An 18,859-nucleotide genomic window follows, 5' to 3' on the forward strand; every position below is an offset into this window, starting at 1 on the left:
TTTTTGGTGCTTTAGTTTCCCCTCCTCGTGCTGCTCTGTGTCCTCTAGCGACTCCTCTCTCCGTAGTATCGCGCTGGAAAGAAGCAGAGCTCTGTTGATATCATCCACTATTACTACTACTACTGGGGAGGAAGAGAGGAGGGCGAGGAAAACAGCAAAACAAAACAAAACAAATCGAAACCAAAATAAATAAAGGCGGATATTCCAGTGCACGGGGAAGGAGAAAACGGAAAGGAAGCGCGCGAGCAGTCTCCAGCAGAATGAAGGAAAGAGAGAGAGAGAGAGAGAGAGAGAGAGAGAGAGAGAGAGAGAGCAAGCGCGCTCAGAGTGTGTGACACTGTACTGAATGCTCGATTTGCAGGATGAGTGGGAGCACTGGTCGAGTGAGTAGGTTTCTGCACAGTGCACCCACATGCCAAGGTATCATCTTACATAAAGTGTGTTAGAGAGAGAGAGAGAGAGAGAGAAAGAGAGAGAGAGAGAGAGATTTGTACTTATTAGTATAAAGTCATAATGTTGCTATGATAGGCTACTTGTTCAATTTGGACTTCTGTGGTGTGTGTGTGTGTATGTGTGTGTGTGTCTGTGCTAGGGTGGCAAAGTGTGTCTGGGGTCTGTCCCAGCATGCATTGGGCCAAAAGGCAGGGAAGCAACCTAGGCAGGTCACCAGTCCATTATATAATATTCCTTCAGGGTTATATTAGTTAAATACACTGTGATATTTGTATAGCCTCTTTTAAAAATGTATTACAATGTCACACTACCATAACAGGGTGTATTTATAGTGACAGTGTGGCGCATCTACGACAAGTCGCTCTTCTTGCTTCATGTATGTCTGTTTCTTGTGGTATTTTTTGTGCTGACATGTCACACACAGGTCCTGAGAGCAACATGCTGTGTAGTCCATTGGCCATCTGTGTGGAGGTCAGGGTTACACTGTATCAGGTCAGATGCTAAATACGGCTCTACAGAAAATAGGCTGCCGTTTAAAATTGGCAGGTCCTGCATATCATTATCTCTAAACAAAATTGCTGGAAATAACCCATGTTTTCGGAGGATTCATTTCGAAGGAACTTGAACAAACAAACAGTTGTCTTTGAATCCGAATCAAACCAAGGCGACATTACACAGCGATGAATCATGGTCCAACTCCCAGAAACCCCATCTACTGTGCCAGAATGGTGCACACAGCCAACAATCCCCATCTTTGATCTATCAAAAATGGCATAAATTCACTGTGGACTACAGACACTTCACGAAGCAATCATATGCACCAAATTTAGCGCTTAGCTGAAAAGAATGACACTGCCATGCCCCTTTTTATAATTTCTCCCTTTCATTATCCCAAGTCTTTTCGAATTGTCACATTTTCTTGCCAGTGTATGGATGTGTATTCATTCCGGGAGAATGGGCGCCTATTACACGCTTTCAGAGGCTGTGACAGCAGCCCTCAGTGAGGAAGCCAAACACTTCACAGCTCAGACAATGTACCCAGGCAGACACACTCACACACACACACACACACACACACACATACATACACACATAACCATTTACACACAAACCCAACTGACACAATGCACATCGACGAGATGAAAGGGCCAATTTATCAAACCACCAGCCAAGGCAGGCCTGAGGACGTATGGTGCCAGCATTGGTCTGCAGAAAAGGGGCAGGATGTGTCTTTCTTTCTATGTGTATGTGAGTGTGAGTGTGTGTGTGTGTGTGTGTGTGTGTGTGTGTGTGTGTGTGTGTGCGCGCGCCTGCAACTTTGTGTGGCTGTGCTTTACTTTTTTTCCTAGACAGTAAAGTGTCGTCTCCCCACATAACATATGCTTTTGCCTTTGGCTAGTTTTCCCAAGGAAAATGCAGCGCTTGTGTGCCAAAAATGACAGCAATCCAGCAGATGTTACTGCATGACATGAGAAATGATTGATTTTCTGATTGTCAGGTGCTTCAGTGTAAAGGAAAAAGAGAAGGGAGAGAGAGAGAGAGAGAGAGGGAGAGTGAGAGATTGTAGAAACTGTGCTGAGGTCTGTCCCCCACCCAGCAGTGCTGCTTCTCATCAAACTGCCAGATCGATGTTCATTTCCAGTAGTTTACAGCATTTACAAGCCCAAACTAATCCACTATTAGAGCTCTGCGTGACAGAGCTGCAGAGAAGGGGCAGACTTGTGCTTGTAAAGAGGGGGTGAGGTGAGGAGACAGAGGATGAAGCAGGTTGTGTTGAAAAAAGAAAAAGACAAGAGAAGAAAAGCTCCAAAATGTGTCTTAAGTATCTGTGTGTATAAAGTCTTTCAGAGCATTTCAAAGGGCTTGCGCAACACCACCTTGTGCGAAAACAATCAAGCCGCAAGGCACTACTCTTTTGTCGGATGTAAAGTCTGAAAACATAATCCTGTTCATCTGTCCAAACACAGGGAGAGACAGACAGAGAGACACAAAGAGAAAACCTGACAGAGACAAAGAGATGGATCTGCTCTGGGCTAATACTGATGTATTGCCTTACCAATATAATGGGATGATATTAGACTTTTATTAAATATTGGATATGTCTGTCATGTTGTCCATTGCTGATATGATGGAAGTACATCCCTGCTAGAGGGAGAGAGACAGCTACACATCAGCATGGAAAATGTACAATGAAATTATGTTCTCTTTACACTTTTTATTTGTTAATTAAATTCTTGATGTGTGTTTTTGCTAAATCAAATGTTTGATTACTGATTCTAAGGGTTAGCCGTGGTGCTTTATGGTTGAAATGCTGTTTCAGACTTGTTTCCACCCTGCAAGAATAAAATTCCGGCAGACACTGCTGAATACTTATTTACTTTCACGTCTGCAGCATTTAAAGGAATATTGGCACAATATATTAGCTTTCACAACCTCAGTCTAAGGACATCAGTGCTGGTACTGGCTCTCAAAAACAAATATCAGTCAAATCCTAATCTTTCCCGTTTCAAATTAAACTTTTGATGGAAAAGTACAGCCATGTAGAAATGTAAGAGATACCACTGAGGAAAAGGGAAAGCAGAGGAGATTAAACTGATACTTGATTTTATTTCCACTCATCCATTAAGTCCCCAGCTGAAGGAGCACTCTAAATTTAGATGTGAATATGTGTGTGTTTATGTGCGAGATAGAACATTTCTAATGTTAGTCCCCAGATTTTGGGATGTCAGCCTCAGCGCAGTGCATCTGTTGGGATTTGGCTGCTGCTACACTGGCCTGGCCTGCTTGATACTGCGCCAAGGTCTCGGGGCAGCCTGCTGGCACAACCAGTCAGTCAGGCCTAAGGAGAGTGAGTTGCCCATTATGCTGGAAAAAAACAGATCCCCGTGTCATTCATCATGGCTCCTAAATCATTTCCTACACTAATGTGCATTTTGTTTGTCTTTAACAGGTCACAGAAGCACAGAAGACTGACATCGGCTACTGAAGAGTTAGAAAGGTAGGCCTCTATATGTGGGGGAGACAGGAGAACGTACACCCACAATAGTGCAGAGCAATATGGGTCTACATTCTCTCCAATAAAAGTGTTTATTGGTAACAGGTGAGGGGTAATCCAGACATAGAGATTTGGTTTCAGGAGCATCAGCAGCTCTTGTAATTACAGCTCTCCTGCTCAGTTCACTTCCAAACAGCCATATATAGAGGGCAGCTGACACTGAGTGAGAGCGCACTGAAGGGGCTAAATCAAAGTTAATGTGGTGCTGTCACCACCTTGAACACCAGACAAGGAAGAAAGAGTGAGGACGCTAGAGTAATTGATATCTGCAGAGTCCCAACTCCATTACAAACTCAGTCTTGTGATGAATACCCTCATTCCTTTTTAATCCACATCTTAGCAGAGCTATACAAGTATAAAGACCTGCAAAAATAGCAATAAAAGTACATTTCTTAAATACGCAGGCATTCCACTTTTATTGTGGAACTTTCTTTTTTTCTTTTTTTTTTTTTTTTGTCCAGCCATGTGGAATGAATAGCATTCCCTCCTGACACTCCAGATTCATCTGATTTCCTAAGTCAGCAGCTGTTCGCCTCTTCCTTTTTTCAGTGTAACAAATAAAGAGACAGTTCAGAGTGTCTTGATGTGGTCTCTGACTCCTACATTTAATGAAGGCTACATACTGCAAATATGATTTACTACTCGGTGGCAGACAGATCTGCGTCTGGCCCACAATCACTAACATGATACTTGTCACCGGATGTCTATTTATTCACACCGATGACAGATGCAGAGTTACAGCCTGCATGAGATATTGTCAAATGGTATGGTGGCAGTGTGAAGAACTTAGCATGTTGGCTCTGAGGACGTGTGTCATTCTGATTTTACCTTTATTATGTGTCCAACTTCTTTTAAGGCAAAATAAGTATGTCACTTTTTGCTTGTGATTTGCCACAGTGTAGCCACAGGAATCATTGACTGTGGCTGTGACACTTAGTTTCACTGAACCAACTCTGCTCATCAGAACATAATCAGTGATTAGCAATGCTGTCATCCACCCAATCATTAGCAAGCTCGCTGTGCTGAAAACGCCGAGCTCCTGCTGTAGCACTTGGTTTTGAAATTGGATTCTATGGCCATCTAGTGGATAAATGGACACAGCACAGTTTCAGTTTCCAGTGTCTCTACATCCATCAAATAACTGCTGAACCTTGTCTCTCTGTGATAGCTCTTATCACAGAATATACAAGTTAATTTAATGTAAATACCAGGGTTTTGTGACATCTTTGCTTCTGCAACATTGTGGATCCAAATGTTTCACCACTGTATCATTTGTTTTTAAACAGAATGTCTATATTATGAACACTGAATCAGTAGCAATTTAAGCACTGCAAAGTATTCCTGAGCAAATCACAAGTAAAAAGAGGAGCAAACTTAGTTTTGGTGGGTTTATCTGCCCTGGTGAGAGATATGGGAGACTAGACTCAACAATAGTAACATCCATGTCAGGTCGATACAGTTTTTTTCCAGTCGCTTTTTCCAGTATAATGAAACTGGGATCCACTTTGTCGTCATCTTCACCTCCAACCCACAGCAGAAGTTTTCTTTTGCAAATGTGTTCATACCTCTTCATTGTATTCATACATTTTTCACACTCTTTTGCACAACACTTCTCACATGTGTCATTTACATGGCCCTGACTCCATTGACTTCATTGTGGTTGTCAAAAGCAAAACATCTGCTCACAGCTGATAGAAATGACCTGCATCACTGTGAAATCACTAGTGCACCTGCATCACTGCCCTTTCCACAAATCACCATTCACCAATCAATCAGGATGCACCTACAAAAAAGGGGCCTATAAATTGTATTCTGTATTTTTTCAACTCCTTTGAGTTTTTCTGTGTAATACTGTATGTGAATTACAGTATTTCAGTTTTTGCCATCAATACAGTACAATTTCACTTCAAAGTCTTTCTGAGTTTGGATGCAGTTCTTTACTATAAGTTCAAATTTGAATGTGCAGCTCACAGGAGAACCTTGTTCAAACTGACAGCTGTATTTTGTGTTCTGTTGTCAGCTGTGTTACAGTACAGTAGACCTGATTGAAGGAATCTACTCATTTGGGCATAAGTTGAGTTGTTTGAGGGAAATATTGGCTTTTGCTACTTGATTTACAATATGTAACTATGTAAATTGTCAAAAAAAATATGACTTCAGTACACACAGGAAAAAGTAAGGTTGAACCTGCTCAGACTAAAAAGGGTATGTTGCATTTTGGTGTTGAGTATGAAGTGAGTGAGTGGCTGGATTATGTCACTTGACTGCAAGTTGTATTGGGTGGTGACAAAATGTGCTTTTGCTGCATGTCTGAAATGTTTTGTCATGGTAAGAGCCTTTTGCAAACAAAATGTGTTATTTTGGGAACAGCGCCTCTCATTAGGCCTATGTATTAACTGTTTTGATACCAGGATTTCTGAGTTGACAGAGGAGGTAAAGCGATTGAAAAAAACTGTAAAATGAGTGGCTACATAATTTGATGGGGATCCTGATCAACAGTACACACCCAGGTATATATTGCTGCACTGCAAAAATATTCATCTTAACAAGTTGCGAGGCTTAATTCAGTTATAAAATTTGGTTTCCACTGAAACAGGTGACAACACCTCTTCACGGCAGCTCAGAGGCAGATTTTTTTCCCCCTTCTTTTAAAGATTTTTTAAAGATTTAAGATTCAATACAAGATGAAACAACTTGCTGAGGTGGATTGTTTTTTTTTTTTTTTTTTTTTTTACAGTGTTCTGGCCTCTTACCCCTCTTTTGAACAGAGTGAATGCAGAGCAAACTGAGTTAACAAGAGTGTAATAGAGTTAGATGGTAGGCATGTACAGTATTGATGTCTCTCGAGGAAGCTTGTCTTTCTGTATCTACACCGTTGTAGCTGATTGTTGGAGACATTAAAAGACACAAGAGGGCACTATAGCACTGTTACAATCATGCCTCTGGTGTGTAGAGAAGAAAGAGAGACAAGGAGAATGACAGAAAGACCTCAGCAAAGTCATATGACGCACAATTAATCGAGCCCCTCCATTTAAACCAACATTAATTAAATTTATGGCGAATTGAGTGTACACACTGGAATTGAGTTTTCTTTACTGAAATCACTTTGAGTTGATTTACTCCATCTTTTCCACTTCGTTGCCCATAATTAGATCCAAATGACTCATTCCTCATTACAGATGTCTCCCTGGAATTCAAACAGTTGTGCTGAGATGCTGTGCATATGCCCGTGCTCAGATGTGTGTGTGTGTGAGAGAGAGTGTGTATGTGTGTTTTTGCATGCCTAGTGAAATTGCTTTCTTGCACATATTATATGTATTTACATTTTGTGTATGTTGTGTGTGTGTTCTCCAGCATGCTGCATGCTGAGCGTGCTGTTGCAGTGTGTCAGTGATGAACTCAGCAGTGTACTCTGCTTCCTGGCCTCCAGTCTGTGTGACTCATGATTAAGCTTCTCTCTGGCTCCCGCTGGGAGGTGGGGTCAGCCTAATCCCTTAAAACCCACTTTCTACCTCATCACAACCCAGCCTTCCACTCCCCTGCTCACTGTCTAGGTTCTCCTTCTGTCTTGAGGCTCTTATCTAGTTGTTTCATTGTCTCACATTCATTGTGGGGAACTGTATGGAGGCTCTGCATTCACTCAAGGGCTACATTCCCACATGCAAACATTATGGAGATGCCTAAATAGCCGCAAACACGTGCACATTCACATAGACTTGAAGGCTTATGCACGTGTATGGTACAGTATGGACATAGGCATGGACATATGCTGTTGTCTTTGACTTTGCACATTAATCTCTCCATGATCATTTCCAAACATGTTGAACTGCAAGCTCTACCTAAGCTCTGTGAATTTCCACTCCCTGTGTATCCATGCCGCTCTGAACAATGACATGATCCTCAAATGGCTTTATTCTAAATCCCCAGAAATCCGTAACAACCACCGGCATGAAAGTAAAGCAGGGTAACCCTTTCCAACAAGCCATTATTCTCTTTCTTCTAAACAAAAGGGACTCAGCTTTCCAGCTAACGAGACTGAACTCATAGTCTTGTGGTTGGAACTGAACAAAAACATTTACAGGGTCCGTATGCTGCAGGGTCTCCACGGTCCCAGCCATGTATTTGTGTGTGTGTGAGTGCATGTGTGTTCGTTTTCTGAGTGTAGTAGTTTGCTGAGGTTTTGACCTGTGCCCAACATTTCCTCTCCAGCAGTCCCCTGATCCAGTGGGTGATTAGATTAAGTGGTTTGAGGGTCTACCTGGGGCCTACACCAGGGCTCCCAGGGACGTTGTGTGTGCACAGTAGGCGTGTGTGTATGTGTATGCGTGGATGAGAGAGTGGTGTGTGGAGGAGACTTGACTTTTGAAGTACTTTAATGAACATCAGAAGAATGCAATGGAAAAAGTAAATTCATGATACAAACCTACCCACTCACAAACAAACACATGCACACAAACACAAACACATGGAGCAATAACAGACCAAATATGCCAATAACTGCAGTGCTGACAACACATGGAGCTCCCAAACATTCAGAAATCTGACAGAGCCATTTCTGAGATAAAAATACTTGCACTCCACCCTATAGCAAGCTGAGCCGATCTTTTTTAGCTTTGCCACAGGCTCTACATTGGCTGCACCCCTCACCTTGTTCCTGCGGGTCAGCCAAATGGCCAATTTGGCCTGACCAAACAGAAAATTTCATATTATACTGTGAGTGTTTCAACAGACAGTCTAACAGAAATGGAAGTGGTGGCTTGCTAAAGCCATCAAACAGAATTACCTGTGAGAGCTAAGCTAAACTCACCGCATGTGTGCTTTGTGTGTGTGTGTATGGTTTTGTGCACATTTGTGTGAGCGTGAAGACTGTTATTCCACTAATTCAATATCCATCATTTCCTGCAGTTTTCTCCTGTAGTTCTGGTGTGTTTTGCCAAGATGTGATTGACATCTGTGGCAAGTTAACTCTCTCTGATCTGTGTTTGTGTGTTTGGCCCTTGCTCAATAGGTCCAGTGTCAATGAGTTATGTCTCTCAGGTGGACACACAGCCAGGCATCCTGGGAGAAATTTTCAGATGATACGGTACATAGGTCGGTAATGTAATTTTCTTTCTCTGTGTGCATTTAGTGTGTGTATTTCTGTGGGTGTTATGGTTCACTGCAGCCTCTCAGGTGAGCAGTGCCCTGTGTGGATTTAGGGCGTCCAGGGAAAAGGTCTACATTCTCTCTACTGTACATCCATTATGGCTGATGATAAAGAGATGTTAGCTTAAATGCACCTGGAGATCCATCACGCAGCAGCCTGCTGACCACACAGTCACATGGGGGCTGTGGGTTTAGCTACCACTGCTCTGTGTCCTAAGGCTTTACATCTGCCCCTCTGAGGTTACCCTCACTATGTATTAGAAAGCTTTGCTTTCCGGCATTCCTAAGTTTCCTCGACTGGGCAGGGTTCTATATCAAGAAGTATTTGGGGTACTTTATATCTTATCCTCTATGGTGTGTGTATCTCCTAGTGTTGACATGTGTGTTGGCACACATAACTGGATGCGTATGTGTGTGTATGTTGCCAAGTTGTAGTTGCATATGCTTGCAAGTGGACATATGTATTGTAGGTACTGTACATGAGGGAAGTGCGATGTGTGTGTTCTGGTTTGCTAATGAAAATGTGTTCCTTACTGACGTGGCATTTGGAACGAGTGAGTATTTGGAACAAGATGTTTAGAGTGAGAGAGAGAGAGAGACACGTGTCATCAGCCGGGGACAGGGTGGAGCAAAGATTTATGGGGTGCTGAGACTGACACAAGCCTTATTTATATTGCTAACATCCAGGCAGGGTTGGAGATAAAGGATAATCATAATCACTTATAGCCAAGTTCCTCCTAATGCACACATGTGTGCACTGGGAGGAACATACACACACACACATACATACACAGACATACCCATATACAGTACAACTACAAACACACACTCGGTGTTTCAACCTCCCCTTTTTCACAGACACTCTGTTCTCCCAAATACCCAGAGAAGACAACCCTGCCATTCTTCTGTCCACACAACACTAACACATTTAAAATTAACAGACAGAAAAGGAGAGAGAGAGAGGGGGCGCCAAATTAGAGGGCGTAATTCATAGCCTAGACATGGACAATTAGATTGTTGCCAACTTGAGGAGGACAGCTCTGAGAGAGATGGAGACATCACTTGTACTGTACTTCTGTCTTGGGCCTCCGTGCCTTGGGCTCCAGTATCCAGAACCCAGGTGCTTCAGCTGCTCTGCCACAGCATGTGTTGACCATGACGGGTTGCACTCCAGCTCGCCTCAGGCCTGGACGACCTGGTTAGCTCCAGATGTGGTCTTTGGACCCTGGATGATGAGGTGATGGAGAGCCAACTGGCCTGGGCCATTGCCCACCAAGAGCCCCCACAGGGCCAGGAGAGAGGGCTGGGCAGGGCTCATATATATATGATTTAGATAGACCAGGGTGCTATAGCTTTTTAAAGTTAATGATGCAATGGGTAGCTCCAGCCAAGCGACTGGATTGGTCAGATGAACATTCCTCCCATGCTTTATAAGGCTGTAAAGTGCACCTAAGTGTGTTTTATGGATTGTTTGTTAAGATAACTAGTGGTAACCAAGGAACTAGTTAACAACATTTCTAACTTTTTTCCCTTCTATTAGGCTATTATGTATGAATCCTTCATTGAAAGGAAACTTTCCAGACAGCACACATGTGCTGCAAAAACCATAATACCCTAAAAGATGTTCTTATTGTGATTTTAGTACTTTGAAGATGCCGACAACATTCAACTGTGTGATAGTTATTTAAAGTCAAAAGAAAGGCTGGCATAAAGAACTGGGACTTAGGAAAATTGAGGAGATTAGGAGAAGCAAAAGGAAAAGTTTTTAAAACAGGTCAAATAGATTCAAAGATTATTTGAGCTGAAACTAAAGTATTTGGCAGAATGCCTCTATACTGCAACATCACAAATTAACTAAATCCCTTAAAGACTACAAACATTTTTATTTTCATCTGCAGCCCTGAGTTCCATTAATCATTGGCTTATATATGCCATAACAGAGCCAATGAGTGCGCATATGTTCATTCATGCACACACACACACACACACACACACACAAACACACACTGTACCACACTGTACTGGCACGTACACATCGTATATATATGTACACACACATACACATCTATATGTGCACATGCACACACATATGCACACAGAGAGCATGGCCAACTAAAACAGGGACACATTAGGAAACTTTAGTAAGATTTACTGCTGGGCTGTGTGATATGCAACCAGGGGGCTGAGGGGTAGGAAGAGGTAGAGGCAGAGGCAGGGGGCCGGGGTTAAGTCTGACTATCTGAGATTGAAAAATGGAAGCCACAGTGAACTACGAACGAGTAAGAGCTAAACTTTCACTTAGTCCTACATTCCTCTGCTCATGTCTCTCATCAGCGTCTAATTGGCATTTAGCTGCTCCTGTGGTGCCCTGTGTGTGTGTGTGTGTGTGTGTGTGTGTGTGTGTATGTGTGTGCGTGTGTGTGCATGTGCATGTGTATCTGTGCGTGTGTGTGCGTGTGTGCATGTGTGTGTGTGTGTGTGTGCTCGTGTTTATAAGCATCAGTCTGCATGTATGTGTGTCTGCATGTGCGCACTGCTTCACTACTTATCTACAAAGATAAGCTCATAATCAGCCAAACTTGTCAGTAATAGCTGCAGTAGACTAGCAACAAGTTTAGGTGTGTATGTGTGGGCGCACATGTGTATCCTGTTTAGATGCATTGTAATTAGTCATTAGCTGACACTGAGTCATAACCTGTTTAGGGCACCTGGATGCTCCAAGCTGCTCCTTAGGTCAAGTGATGCAACATTTGGAGCAAGAGAAGGACAAAATAATGAGTACAGCCAGACTAAACAAGCTTTACCTGTGTGTGTATGTGTATGCATGTGTATGTGTGAGTGTGTGTGTGAGAGACTAAACAATAGTCTGGGGACAGTGACATTAGATGATAGTGTGTCCCGAACAACAAGTAGCCATGCTGTAAACAAACATGAGGAAATGTGCAATTAGAGTAATGAGAAGCTCCAGCGTATGTGGCTCAACTACAGCAACCAGTGATGACCATCTGCACAACGGTGACACCATTACCTACAGTATGTGGTTTATTTGATCACATATGTGTGGTAAACCCATGCAAAATGTTATATCCTGGAGGCACAATGTGCATGCGTGTGTGCATGTGTGTCTGCTTGTGTGTGGCGGGGCTGACAAGAGGCGAGAGGTCAGTGTGTGTTTGCACAGTCTGTCTTGATAATGATTCTGCCAGGCATCTCTCAGGGGGACACTAGAGTGGCACAGAGACACACATAAAGACGCCAGCAACTGCCTCCAATCCCCACACACACATACACAAACATATGTGCACACTCATTTGACACGTCCCTCCTTCTAAAGGCATTATCCACCCGTTCTCTTATTTACTCAGGCCACTGCCACTGCCATGGCAACCGGCAGTGTTTTGGAGAGTGCTTGTTTAGGGAATGTCTGTCGAGGGACAGATGAGCAAACACATGGGACCTCTCTCTGCTTCTGCAGGCACCTGAGAGGGGAAGAAGGCAGGATGGGGTGGGGGGATGCAGAGTTGAGTGATGCAGGTCAAAGGAGAAATGAGAGGGAAGCAATTTGAAGATAACCACACTGCTGCATCACATGATCTTTTATACCTGAAATGTCAGTGATGGAAGACTCCGTGCTACGTTCGCGCAACAGACGAGAAGACGTTTTTGGTAAAAGCATGGCTGACACATGTTGCTGCATGATTGCCGAGCTTAACCCCACAGAAAAAGTAGAGCTGGCCTCACTTTTTTTCATGCAGTGATGCAGATAGGAGTCAGCGATTCAGCTCTCAACAAAGTTGTTTACCCTTTGAACTTTACCCTTTGATCATCTGCTATCTTTCTAAAGGTCTGATCATCAAAGTTCACTCTCTATTGCTATCGGAAAAATCATTCTTAATAATCCTTAATAATCAGCATCATGGTGCACAAGCCCATTACCACTTTCATTATGTCAATAAGCGCTTGATGGGAAACTCTAGGTAACAGTAGCCCCTGGTGCTTGACTCTTTTGCAGTTACTGTGCACTGTTGGTAGAACAGTTAGCCCCTGCATGATGCATCTTTGAAACCTGCATCTATGCTGCTTCGGTATTATATAAGCTGTTGCAGCCTTCACTCTCTAGATTGTAACGTACAAATGGGTAATACAAAACTCATGTGTCTCTGACTGGTCGCCAAGTTGGTCCTTGAACCTTCTGATGGCAGAGCAGAGAACAAAAATACCCACATCTCTTGGGAGAGGAGCAACAGTGCAGCACTGCCGGATAAGCCCGTGCAGTGTTGCATGCAATGCCTTAAAAAGTGGGATTTGCTTGAGGCTGACATCTGTATTTGCTAGCTTTTTTATTGAACCTCTGCCCTAGCCCCTGCAGTCAGAGCAGTAGCTCTTGTTCGCTGTTTGAGTTTAGGGATTTGTTGAGCCTTTTGGAGCCACTGGGCTGCAGTTTCAGGCCTGGCCAAGATGAACTCAGCTCCCACTCCCTACCATCCTCTCAGAAACCCCAAACTGTCTCGGCACCCCACCTGAACAAACCTAGAAACAGCCAATTGAAGAGCACACAACATCGGAGCAAAATATGTTGCTAATTCTTATTCTCTTTTCCCAAGTCCGCATCAAAACTGTGAACTTACAACAACTCTGATCTAAAACTAAAGAAGGCCTAATCAGGATTTTCATTACATAAAACACCAGGAGCAGCAGGGCAGCATGCAAATCCTTCTCTTTCATACTTTCATACCAAGTGAACAATGAAGTATTCGCTTGTGAGAAATACTTCCAGAAGAGGGCAGTCATGTGCAATATAAAATAACACTGGCTGCCATCAATATATGTATTTATATAATCCAATTTATACATTCATAATCCCATTTTGTCTAATGTAGGCTGCTTCACCTGTATGTGTGTGTACCGGGTGATGCTTTCGTACGCCAGGTTTCCCCTGTATAGCTGGAATGTGAGGAGCGTGTGTGGCCTGTTGAATGTCCTGATCCAGAGGTGAGGGTATAAATCCCTCCATCACACACACAGTCTCTCTCTCTCTCTCTTTCGTGCTGTCTCTTTTTCTCTCTCTCTCTCTGACACACACACTCACACACAACTGTTGTTGCTCATTTTCATTGTGTAGAGTCCATTGTGGCGATGTGGTGTGTGCCAGATGTGTGGCTACTGCATACTGAGATGGAGCTCTCATTAGATCAGCAGTAGTTTACATCCTAGAGATAGCAGCGCTGTTAGCACGCAAGCAGAGCTGATTTTGACTAGAGCTCGACATCAAAGCAGCTGCTGCTTTGTGTGGTTGGAGTGATAAAACTGCCCCTCAATGTAAGAATGTTAATGATCTGGGCTGCACTGCTTTTGATGGAAGAATAAATATAGAGCCAAGTGAGAGCGTGTGAAAGTGTGTGTAAGTGTGTGTGTGTGTATGTGTGTGTGTGTTTGTGTGTGTGTCTGTAGTATTTCACAATAAAGCCCCCATAAAATACTTAATACTTAGCACGATAATGTATGGCATGATAAAACTGCAGATATAAATAGCTCTTCAAATCCTTAATGAAGTATCAACTGGAGAGAATCCAGCGTGGGTGCAGTGGGAGCTGCTGGGTGCACTTGGAGGATCCTGCAGGTTTGGAGTGTGTGACCACAGAGGCGGATGAAAAGGGACCGTGTGAAAGTGTCGCCTGCTAAGCTGTGTGTGACGCTAATTCACAGAGGCGCTCAGGGGAAATTATGAATCAGATTGTTTTCGATGCAGAGCTAGAAGTTGGGATCTCCTCACAGAGAGAGAGAGAGTGGGAGAGAGAGAGATGGAGAGTGAGGGGTATGGAAAGAATCACAGAGGATTTATGATGTCTGAGCCCTCCTGTGAGAGGGCCTTTCCTCTGACAGGCAAGGAAATACTTCTCCAATCTGTCTCCCTGCTGACACCAGCATGTAACAGACACATACATGCCCCCGCCCCGTGTGCCCTCACTTTCCCTGCGTTTGCCTTCGCCTGCTCTGTCTTTAAATCTGCTGGTAATGATGCAGCTCAGTGAAAGTGGTGAGAGCGGGGGAGAGAGAGATGGAGTTGGGGAAGAAAAAAAAAAGAGAGAGAAAAAGAGGGATTCGTCCAGTCCCCAGAGCCTCAGGGATTCCCGAGCTGTGGAAAATGTGCGCTCGTCTTCTCTTCATCCTCCTCCAGAGAGCACAGTTTCCAGGAAGTGTAGGGGTTAAGAACACACAGTTTGGCGCTGACCTTTCACCTCTGATTAGCCTAGCGTAGCCGCTAAGTGGCTCTGTGTGACTCCTCCACTCAGGCTGCCAGGCCTCTCGGGCCATTTTCACACAGTAGCAGGCCCGCTGTTGCCCGGGTATCTCTTAGGTCACATTGCCCGAGCTAAAATAGTGAATGGGCAACTAGGCCAGCGTGTTACAGTTCATTTCCATTTGGTTTGGTTTGGTTTGGCGTGCAAATAAGCATGACCACTTTACCACTCATGTACACCCAGCTGACTGCAGTGGAGACAAATGCTAACAAACAACAGGCTCGGTTCCACTGCTTTACATGAATGGCTTCAGACAGTAACCCGGGCGTGTTTGTGGCTTTGTGTTGTGTGATTTTAAAGCTGCGCTGCTGTGGGCATAACCACTTGCTTTTCTTGTGTTTTCATCGTCTCCCACAGCTGACCCATTTATGACCTGTTTTTTCTCGTCATGCCTGATATTAGAAAAGTTTAATCATTGCTGGGAGACACACAAAGAGGATTAACATTCCTAGGTCTCCTACACTCAGACGTTGCCCTTCTCCCTCCTGCTACTCCTTCGTTTTGGTCTCTCACCCCCCTTTCTTTCTTCCTCACTTCTCTACACTTCTTTTTGGCCCACTTTCTTACTCCTCTGCTTAGTACTTTAACCTATCCCTCATTTCATATTCTGCTTTGGTTCCAATGACCTATCAAATATGTGTTTTGCCTCTTATCTGTTGTATACTTAAAGATTCCTTCTGCTTATTCCCTTAAACAATAACAGATTAATAATTACAATGTCATCCGAATAAAAAAATACAAGTAAATTAGTTGTTACAGTGGCAGCAGTGATGAAGGGATCAAATAGGTAAAGAAGCAACTTCATGTGAGATGTTGCACTTTTCCTTGTCTCTCTTCCTTCCTCGTGTGTTTGTATCTGTGCAGGACATGACCGAATTGTTTGTGTTTGTGCTGGACAGCTAAGCTGCAATTACAGCATTTCACTGTGGTGGCTTCTCCTGCATTGCGCCTCGAGGTTGAAGACTGTGTGGTGTGTGGGCTCCTTGGTGCCATGTTCTTTTACTCTATAATGCATACAGGATGTGTCTGCTGTCTGTGTATACTGAATTAACTAAGCATCTGTATGCAACACTGTGAACTCCCTGTATGGATGGTAATGGCAGCGCTGTATTTCACTTAGTAATGAGTTTGAAGAGAGATTAGTGTGGTTAGAGTGCAGAGCTCCGTGTCCTTAATTCTGCTCCATGTCTCTTCTATCTACAACTAACACGCATGAGTATGTGCACCCACCTACCCACCCACACACGCGCACTTCTGCTTTTTCTGCCAACCGCAGAATGCAGAAGCTTATGTTCTTTATGACAGTAGATAAGAGCTGACAGGTTTGCTCCGTCCAGCTCTTATCAGTCAGGTGGAAGTGAGTAAGTAGCTGACCATTACAGCCCTAAACCACTCACTGGGTGTGGGTCCTACTCCCTTCTAATGCACCGCCCAGCCATTCACCAGTGGAATGAGTGGATAAATACAAATCCAGAGTGGGGAGTGCTGAATGCTCTGCATATTCTTTACAGTGGCATCACATGCATGTTTGACCCTTGAACGTAAAAATGCATAACCCATCTGCTTGGGACACAGCTCTGCTGTTTACCCTGTGCCACATTATATATGATATAAATGTACTTGCACTGTTTTTTTTTAAACCATCTTTATTATTATATGATTCTTTTTTCATTTTACTTTGGTTATAACTTTGGTTATGGCTATATGGCATTATTAGTATTATAATTATTATTGTTATTAGTAGTAGTAGTAGTATTGCTATTTGTAATATTATGATTAGTATTACTGGTAACACTTTACAATAAGAGTACAACAATTAACGTTAGTTAATGCCGTAATAAACTTTAAGTAACAGGTAATAAACATTAAGTAACAGTTACGGTTAGTAACTAACCGTTAACTAATGCATCTAAGAATCATGTACTAATGCTGTTCATGCTAAGGTATTAATTTATATGTTATTTAAGGGTTATTGTAGATATTATTAACATTAGTAAATGCCATAATAATCATTAAGTAACAGTTAATTAACCATTACGGCATTAACTAACGTTAACTAATGTTAATTGTTGTACTCTTATTGTATTATTATTATTAGTATTATTATTTGTTTGTAATACATGTATTTGTATACAGCATAGTTCTAAAGTGCTTTACATTAACAGAATAAAATGGAGACATCACCAAAATAACAATAGACATAAAAGAAAAATGATAAAAGAGGGCAATTCTCCAAGGCACCTAAATATTTTAAAATGTATTAAACTTACATAAATTATCACTCTGGATATAAAAGTTGCATTTTATTTAATTTCACTTGATATTCTCTGAATGTGACAGTAAAAGCCCTCAGTATGCATGTGTTTACCGTCACATATTCCCAACAAAATTAATTAACATCGGCTTGTTTATTTAAACAATCCAGGCACACTCACGGAGCTCCTCTGTGTCAGGCCCTGTGTGGGCTAAAAACAAGATACCTTTCTGCTCTCACACAGACCAGAGTAGTGTTTCCAGGAGTTTGTTTGATGTAAGATGCTATCTAGTGCATGTATAGCACCACCTCAGCGCTGTCTCCAGATTGATGAGCAGTCTGCCTGAGGCGATACAGTAGAGCCTCAGCCAGCCTTTGAAGTTCTGTGTTGATGAAGTCAGCCGTCATCAGTCACAGCCTTGTTTCAGCTCTCCCACATCATGCTTTAAGAGTTTAAGTACTCTGGCTCGTACATGTAGACCCAGCTAATTTGGACCCTCGAATACATTTTTTATTGTACTGCGTGGGCCACACTCTCTAAACCAAGTGCTACACAGGTAACTCCCAAAATAAAGGAAACACAAATATTAAACTTCTTAACAGCCGTGTTGGGCCACCCCTAAACAGCTTGAAGCTTGGCATTGACTCTCCAAGTGTCTGCAGCTCTGTTGGCAGGACATGACACCATTCTTCCATGAGAAATTCCATTATTTGGTTTTTAATTGATGCTGGTAGTTGGTGGAAAACGCTGCGTTGGGCAACGCCCCAGCGTCTCCCATATAGTAAGTGTTAAAAGCTGACTGACATGGCCATGGCATATGGTTCCCATCATTTTTATGCTCATCAAAATATTTAGTGACCACTAGGGCCCTGCGGATATACGAACAATGTCACCCTAGAGGCAACCACTCCCATCGACTCAGAAGTGTTTCACCATGAGATGGATGGGATCACTCCAAATGGCTTTGCATTTATTGGCATTTCCCATGGACTCTAGGAGTTGGGTGAGTCTAAACTGTGACAGAAAAATGCTCCTCATACCATAAATTTCGCTATTGTTAATCAGGGCATGTGATACCTTGATTTTAGCTGTCATCCTTTCAATGGGTGGCCATACAAGGCAGCACTCTCATAAGTCGCTGCGTCTTTGCCAACGTTCCACCATTTCCACCATTTCCAATTATTTGAACATAATCATTTACAGTGAAATTGCTCGTCATTGGTGATAAAAAGATGAACAATTTGCTAATGTTGTCATTGAAATGAAACTGAAATTTAATACCAAATTAAAACTAATTAAAGCTAAGCTGTTTGCTAATTACTTGGCAAACAACATCTTCTCCTCTTACTAACTATGAACCCACCACAAAAGCCAACGTTTTCTGCCGCCTTCCTCCTACAAACAGGTAATTTATTTTTATTTATACAGAGGGAGACACAGGTCATACAGGACGGGCCAAATCAACACAGCAATTATTCATTTTTTTGTTTGTTTGTTTGTTGACTAGGAACCAAATTTCAGGCAGAACTGAGAAATAGTTTTATTTTCACATATTCAGTGCACATACAGCCACCTGACTGGTCAGTGCCAAGCAATTGCCACTTCTAATCTGCATAACGTTGATCTCTAACTTTTTTCACATCATCTCA

The sequence above is a fragment of the Myripristis murdjan genome, chromosome 15, assembly GCF_902150065.1.
Source record: "Myripristis murdjan chromosome 15, fMyrMur1.1, whole genome shotgun sequence".
NCBI classification, from domain to species: domain Eukaryota; kingdom Metazoa; phylum Chordata; class Actinopteri; order Holocentriformes; family Holocentridae; genus Myripristis; species Myripristis murdjan.